The following is a 7,216-nucleotide window of genomic DNA, read 5'->3' as shown; positions in this document are numbered from 1 at the left end:
TGGACTATAAGCTCACTGTGAGCAGTGAACACATCTATGACTCTGTTATAGTGTACTATCCCGAGTGCTTCGTACAGTGCTTTGCAAACAGTAAGTGTTCAATAAATACTGGTGATTGATTGATTTTAAACACCTGTTTTTCCTGGGTCAGAGAAGTGGATACTCTCTGTCTTGGATATAGCTTTTTACCAGATTGGACTCTGGGAAGATGTTATCCAAGAACTTGTAGCTGTAGGAATACCCTCTCAGGGTCACACCTGGAGAGTTTCCAGTACTCTACCAGTCTCGACTATGGGATGGAGAGTCAAGCGGAGGCAGATCCATTCCATCTTAGCTTGGGCAGTGGCTAGCGAGTGGAAGGCAATCTGCTACAAGTCAAAACTCACCCATGCTGGGCAGCAGCAGCATGAGAGAGAGTCGAGGGCAGAGACTCAGGTTTACTGTGTGGAAGGAGGCAATGGTAAACCACTTTCATATTTTTACCAAGAAAACTCTATGGATCCACTACCAGAACAATTGCAGATGGAGGTGGGGTGCTCTGGGAGAAATGTGTCCATGGTGTCACTATGGGTTGGACATAACACGACAGCATAAGACAACGACAGCAAAAGCTGAAGGAGTGGACTTTCTTTCTGTTTCACAACCGAACAAATTCTGGCTCCACTACTTGTCTGCTGGGTTACCTAGAGCAAGTCACTTCACTTCTCTGGGTCTCAGTTACCTCATCTGTAAAAAGGGGATGAAGACTGTGAGCCCCACGTGGGATAGGGAGTGTGTCCACCCCGATTTGCTTGTCCAACCCAGCACTTAGTACAGCACCTGGTACATAGTAAGCGCTTAACAAATACTATAATTAATTAATTTCCTGGGCCTTGGTTATCTCATCTGTAAAATGGGGATTAAGACCATTGAGCCCCATATGGGTAACAACCTGTGGTACAACCTGATTAGCTTGTATCGACCCCAGCACTCAATACAGTGCCTGGAACATAGAAAGAGCTGAACAAATACCATAAAAAAATCAGCTGGGTTTGTTTCCTTCAGGCAGGCCCTGGGCTCATTTGTCATCTTTCTCATTATGTTGAGATTGGTGTGTGATTAGAGGAGGAAGAGCAGCATTAAATTGGAATACTTCAGCTCATATGTTTGTCAGGGTGTTTGCCACTCTATTAGCCATATGGAGAAAGTGCTAAACTATACTTTAATCAAACTCACTTCAAAAGCATCTCTCATCAGCAACACTTTGTTTAGGCCTGGATAAAGGAGTCATTGTGTTTTTTATGGTATTTGTTAAGCACTTACTACGTGCCAGGTGCTGTACTAAACACTGAAGTAAAAGCGAGTTAATCAGGTTGGACACAGTCCACGTTCCATGAGGGGCTCACACTCATTTTACAGATGAGAGAACTGAGGCACAGAGAAGTGAAGTGACTTGCCCAAGGTCATACAGCAGACAAGTGGTGGAGCTGGGATTAGAACCTAGGTCCTTCCGAGTTCCAGGCCCATGTTGTGTGCAGTAGGACACTCTGCTTCAGAGTGGCTGCATTCCTTGGCCCCCAGGGGATCACTAATCAGTCAATTAATAATAATAGTAATAATAATAATGACATTTATTAAGCACTTACTATGTGCAAAGCACTGTTCTAAGCGCTGGGGAGGTTACAACGTGATCAGGTTGTCCTATGGGGGCTCACAGTCTTAATCCCCATTAAGTGACATGCCCAAAGTCACACAGCTGACAATTGGCAGAGCCACAGTTTGAACCCATGACCTCTGACTCCAAAGCCCATGCTCTTTCCACTGAATCACACTGCTTCTCCCAATCAATCAGTGATATTGTTTGAGTGCCTCCTGTTTAGGAAAGCTCTCTATGAAGCACTTGGGAGAGAACAACAGAAGGAAGACATATTTGCTAAGATGTTGCTGATTTGTACTTCCCAAGCACTTAGTACAGTGCTCTGCACACAGTAAGTGCTCAATAAATACGACTGAATAAATGAATGAATGTCAGCCAATGAAAGCTCTCTATGAAGCACTTGGGAGAGAACAACAGAAGGAAGACATCTTTGCTAAGATGTTGCTGATTTGTACTTCCCAAGCACTTAGTACAGTGCTCTGCACACAGTAAGTGCTCAATAAATATGACTGAATGAATGAATGAATGTCAGCCAATGACAGGAAGAGGAGTAGGAAAAAAGAGACAATCTATCAATCATATTTGTTGCGTGCTTATTGTGGGCAGAGCACTATACTAAGCACTTAGGAGAGTACAATACAATGGAGCTGGTAGACACATTCTCTGATCACAGCGACCTTTCAGTCTGGAGTGGGAGACTGAAAGTGAAAATGAATTACAGATATCTACATAAGTGCTGTAGGACTGAGGGAAGAGTGAATTTCATGTGCTTAAAGGGTACAAATCCAAATGCAAGGATAATGTAGAAGGAAGAGGAAGTAGGGGAAATAAGGGCTTAGGAAGAAGCATAAGTAGATCAGGATGATATAATACTCTAGCTAATTTTCTTTGCTAAAATAAGAGCAATAAGGGCCCTACAGCCTGCTAAGTTTGACAAGGGAATAAGGATTACAGTGAGATATATCCTGCCACCTAAACCAATGGAACTCATTTAACCATGGTCAGGAGTCATGGTAGAGCACATCCCAGAGATGGTAACTCAACCCCTAGAGAAGAATTTTGATCATTAAAATTGGGATTTGTATACCCCATTCAGTTTTCCATATAGTGTAACATTCTGTCTGATTCTAACCCCAGTATAACTCAAACGTTCTTGAGTTGGGGCTGAGGTAGAATAAATGAAGTACAGAACGTATCCTCCAGGATTTAGAACTTTCTCATCTTACAAAATGAATAATATTGATTCCAGTTTGGATTCTGTGGGCCCTCTTTGAAAAGGCAGGTTCTTCTCTTCCTGCTGGGATCCTCCTCAGAGACAGTGCGATAATCAGGTTGGGGAAAATTTATTGGAAAAATGAAGATTGATATCTGGGGAGTTTAGTTTACAACTCCTCCATACTGATTATAAATCCCCAGGCTATTTTGGCAGTATGCGTTGATGGGATTTAAGGATTAGTTCTGTCTGGTTACTGGAAGCCTGCAATCAGAACCACGTGTCTTCTGTGTGACTTTGAGCAAGTCATTTCACTTTTTTGGACCTCAGTTTCCTCATCTGTAAAATGGAGATGAAGAGTGTGATCCCTATATGGGACAGGGACAGTGTCCAACCTGCTTAACTAGTATCTACCCCAGTGCTTAGAACAGAGCCTGGAACACAGTAAATGCTTAGTAAGTATCATGATGATGATGATGATTATCATTATTATTATTGCCACTGGGTCAAAATGAGGCCTGAAAATTTTGAATCTGAGTAAGAATTTTTTCTTCACTGTGGAAGAGACTTGCCCAAGGTCACACAGCAGACAAGTGGCTGAGATGGGATTAGAACTCATGACCTTCTGACTCCCAGGCCCATGCTCTATTAACTATGCCATGCTCCGGAGGTATGATGCCCTCTAGCACATGGACATCCTCAGTAGAGCAGCCACCACTGGGTACCATAAAAAGATGGCTCTGCTCCTTTTGTGATCAGAGAGCCTGGGAGACCCTGTAATGTACTTCTAACTCTTCTTCAATTCCCAGGCCCTAGGCCCCAGGCTCTTTCTCTTTGCACATGTTTCTTAACTTGTCTCTATGCTCCGTGCTTGCCAGGCCAGGTATAAAATCTGCTCTCACATGTTAACAGATTCCTCCATCACTACTGAGATTATGAGTTTATTCCGTGTATTCGTTTGCAGTATGTTTTAAAGTTTCATCACTCCCTATGCTTCTGTCTCTAATACCTTCTTCCAGCTGAAATTCTTAGATTGAGCTACAGGGACCATGTCTAGTGCTTAGTAGAGTGTTTTGTTCACAGTAAGTGCTTAATAAATATTCTTACAGCTGCTGCTACTACTACACTCTGGGCCTTAGGCTCCTCATCTGTAGAAAGGAGCAAGACCCATACTCCCTACTTCTTAGAGAAGCAGTGAGACCTTGTGGATACAGCATGGGCCTGAAAGTCAGAAGATCTGGATTCTAATCCCGGCTCCTCCACTTCTCTGATGTGAGGTCTTGGGCAAGTCATTTCACTTCTCTGCTACTCAGTTACCTCAGCTGTAAAATGGGGATTAAGACTGTGAGACCCATGTAGGTCAGGGACTGTGTCCAACCCAATTCGCTTGTATCCACCCTAATGCTTAGTACAGTTCTTGGCACATTGTAAGTACTTAACAAATTCCACAGTTATTTTTATTGTTGTTATTAATTTATTATTATTACTTCTTAGATTGTGAGCGCTGGGTGAGGCAGAAACTAAGGTTGATTTGATTATCTGACCTAATTGTAAAACCATCCCCTATTATAACTTTATTTCCCAATTTTCTACCTGAATTTTAAATGCAGGTATTTCTTTCAGCGTTCTCTCATTTCAACTTGAGGTTGCCAAGGAACTTTGGCTTAATCACCTCCTCTCCTCTTCTACTCAACCTTTGAAATGTTTGAACAGACTTGAAAAGAATGATTAAAGCCCATTTCCCCTGGGCTTCAGGTAATGGCAGATCTATTTAGCATAGATAATGACATATAGAGAAACAGCATGGCTCAGTGGAAAGAGCACGGGTTTTGGAGTCAGAAGTAATGAGTTCAAATCCAACCTTCAGCAATTGTCAGCTGTGACTTTGAGCAAGTCACTTAACTTCTCTGTGCCTCAGTTACCTCATCTGTAAAATGGGGATTAAGACTGTGAGCCCTCCTTGGGACAACCTGATCACCTTGTAACCTCCCCAGTGCTTAGAACAGTGCTTTGCACATAATAAGCGCTTAATAAATGCCATTATTATTATTATTATTGTAGGATATTAGTATAAAGTGACTTTTTCCTGAATAGGATGTGAATAATACTTTAAAAAGTAAGTATTTTCATGCATATACATAAAAAACTCATTGTAAATCCCTTCAATTAACACATATTTACATTTTTATTTGATCATGTAATTATATTATGTTTCATCACGTTTTAAAAATATGTTTACATTTCACATCAATTCCTATGAGAAACTGTACCTCATTTAGCATCTTTACTTAGCATTCTGTTTTCATGGAACCATTTAAGAGAGCTAACTGGTGTATAGCAGTATCATAAATAACTAAATAGTTCAGATTGAAATATGCTCCCTTTACCCTCCTCAGTGCATCAATTAACTCCAAATCAGACTTTTTTTAACAGTGTTTGTTAAGCGCTCACTATGTGCCAGTCGTACTAAGCCCTGGAGCAGATACAATTTAATCAGGTTGGACACAGTTCCGTCCCACATGAGGCTCACAGATGTAATCCCCATTTTACAGATGAGGGAACCAAGGCACCGGGAAGTGAAATGACTTTCCAAGGTCAAACAACAAACAAGAAGAGTAGCTGGGTTTAGAATCCTGGTCCTTCTTTCCAAGATGGCAGATGAATAGATAATAAAGATATAAATAGGTGTCTGGCATGGAGACTTTAGGGGAAAATTATGTGGGGTACCCATAGTTCCTTTGGTGGAGTGACTCTTGAGATGGGATTAATCTTGAGATATTATAAGGGTTAGGGGTAAAGGAAATCTGTGTACATGTTTTTGGAGGCATGCACAGTTGTTTTGTAATCAAATAGCACTCGTTGTAGCAGTAGCAGCAGGTGAACTGATAAAGTCAGAGAATCAAGACTTAGTACATCAGTGGATATAGAGAGACTGTGTTAGCTGGAAATTGATTGAACTGTGACACATTCATATTGATTAAAGGTTCGTGCTGATGAAAGTGCCAAGCAGGAAACTGGAAACCAATGTCCTCTGCTGAAGCCAACAATTCTAGGAAATGAGGCTTTGATCTCCAGCCACATAACAGTAGTGGGTGAAGAGTGGTTTAGCTATTCCAAGGTAATTTTCATCAAAGGAAAATTTACAGAGTAGGCATCCAAGATTCTTCTAGTGTTTCCTTCTTTTCTTGAGGGTGGGTCATGAAGCAGAACAGATAATCAGTGATCACAAACAAGAAAACCCAAAAGTAGTACCAGAGTCTGGAATGTAGAGAAAATTGTCTCAGATTTGGGGGAAAGATACCCAGGTAACTGGGTGTGTGGGGACGCTAGGTTTGGTGCGCACTGGGCAACTCAGCAGACTGAGGCTTCTTTCCCCTCCACCCTAACTTTTAGCTCTGTTGCTCAGAAGAGGTATGAGGGAAGGGGCGTTGGACATTTTCATTGCCTGGGGCATTATTTGGGCCAGGATTTAGCCTGAAACCACTTGCATTATCAGTTTGTGAGTGGGGCCTGGAATTCTCCTGGATCTTTTCATTCATTCATATTTATTGAGTGCTTTCTGTGTGCAGAGAACTGTACTAAGCACTTGAGAGCATATGCTGTAACAATAAAAAGACGCATTCCCTTCCCACAATGAGCTTACAGGCTAGAGGGGAGATAAACATTAATATAAATAATTACAGATATAAGCATAAGTGCTGTGTGGCTTGGGGAGGATGAATAAAGGGAGCATGTCAGGATGATACAGAAGGGAGTAGGAGAATAGGAAAGGAGGGCTTAGTCAGGGAAGGCCTCTTGGAGAAGATATGCTTTCAGTAAGCCTTTGAAGGGGTAGAGAGTAATTGTCTGTTGGATTTGAGGAGGGAGGGCATTCCAGGCTAGAGGCAGAATGTGGTTAAGAGGTCAGTGTGAGAAAGATGAGATCGATGTACAGTGAGAAGGTTGGCATTAGAGAAGCAGAGTGTGCAGGCTGGATTGTAGTAGGAGAGTTACATGGTGAGGTAAGAGGGGGTAAGGTGACTGAGTGCTTTAAAGCAAAGGTGAGGAGTTTCTATTTGATGCAGAGGTGAATGGAATACCACTGGAGTTTCTTGAGGAATGGGGAAAGATGTCCTGCAGGTTTTTGTGGAAAAATGATCCAGGCAGCAGAGTGAAATATGGACTGGAGTGAGGAGAGACAGGAGTCTGGGAGGTCAACAAAGAGGCTGATACAGTAATCAAGTTGGGACAGGATGATTGGATTAGCAGTTTGGTTCTTTCTGGATCAGGGATTGGGGGGTTTGTTCTCCCCTAAAACAACAATCGAATTACAGTCCAAGACACACAAGACACAAAAATCAAGTGAAGGACCTAATGACCCATGCAAG

The 7,216-nt window shown here is 42.0% G+C and overlaps 1 non-coding gene across 1 annotated transcript; it reads left to right on the top strand.

Annotated features, from left to right (window-relative positions):
• Positions 1 to 239: 239 nt before the first annotated feature.
• Positions 240 to 376, top strand: LOC119943101. The gene has a single exon (XR_005455582.1). It is a non-coding gene; the product is annotated as a small nucleolar RNA SNORA7 (small nucleolar RNA).
• The last annotated feature ends 6,840 nt before the right edge of the window (positions 377 to 7,216 follow it).

Source organism: Tachyglossus aculeatus, chromosome 21 (assembly GCF_015852505.1).
Source record: "Tachyglossus aculeatus isolate mTacAcu1 chromosome 21, mTacAcu1.pri, whole genome shotgun sequence".
NCBI lineage: Eukaryota > Metazoa > Chordata > Mammalia > Monotremata > Tachyglossidae > Tachyglossus > Tachyglossus aculeatus.
Note: the sequence above shows the minus strand (reverse complement) of the source record. Positions and strands in the feature narration are given on the sequence as shown.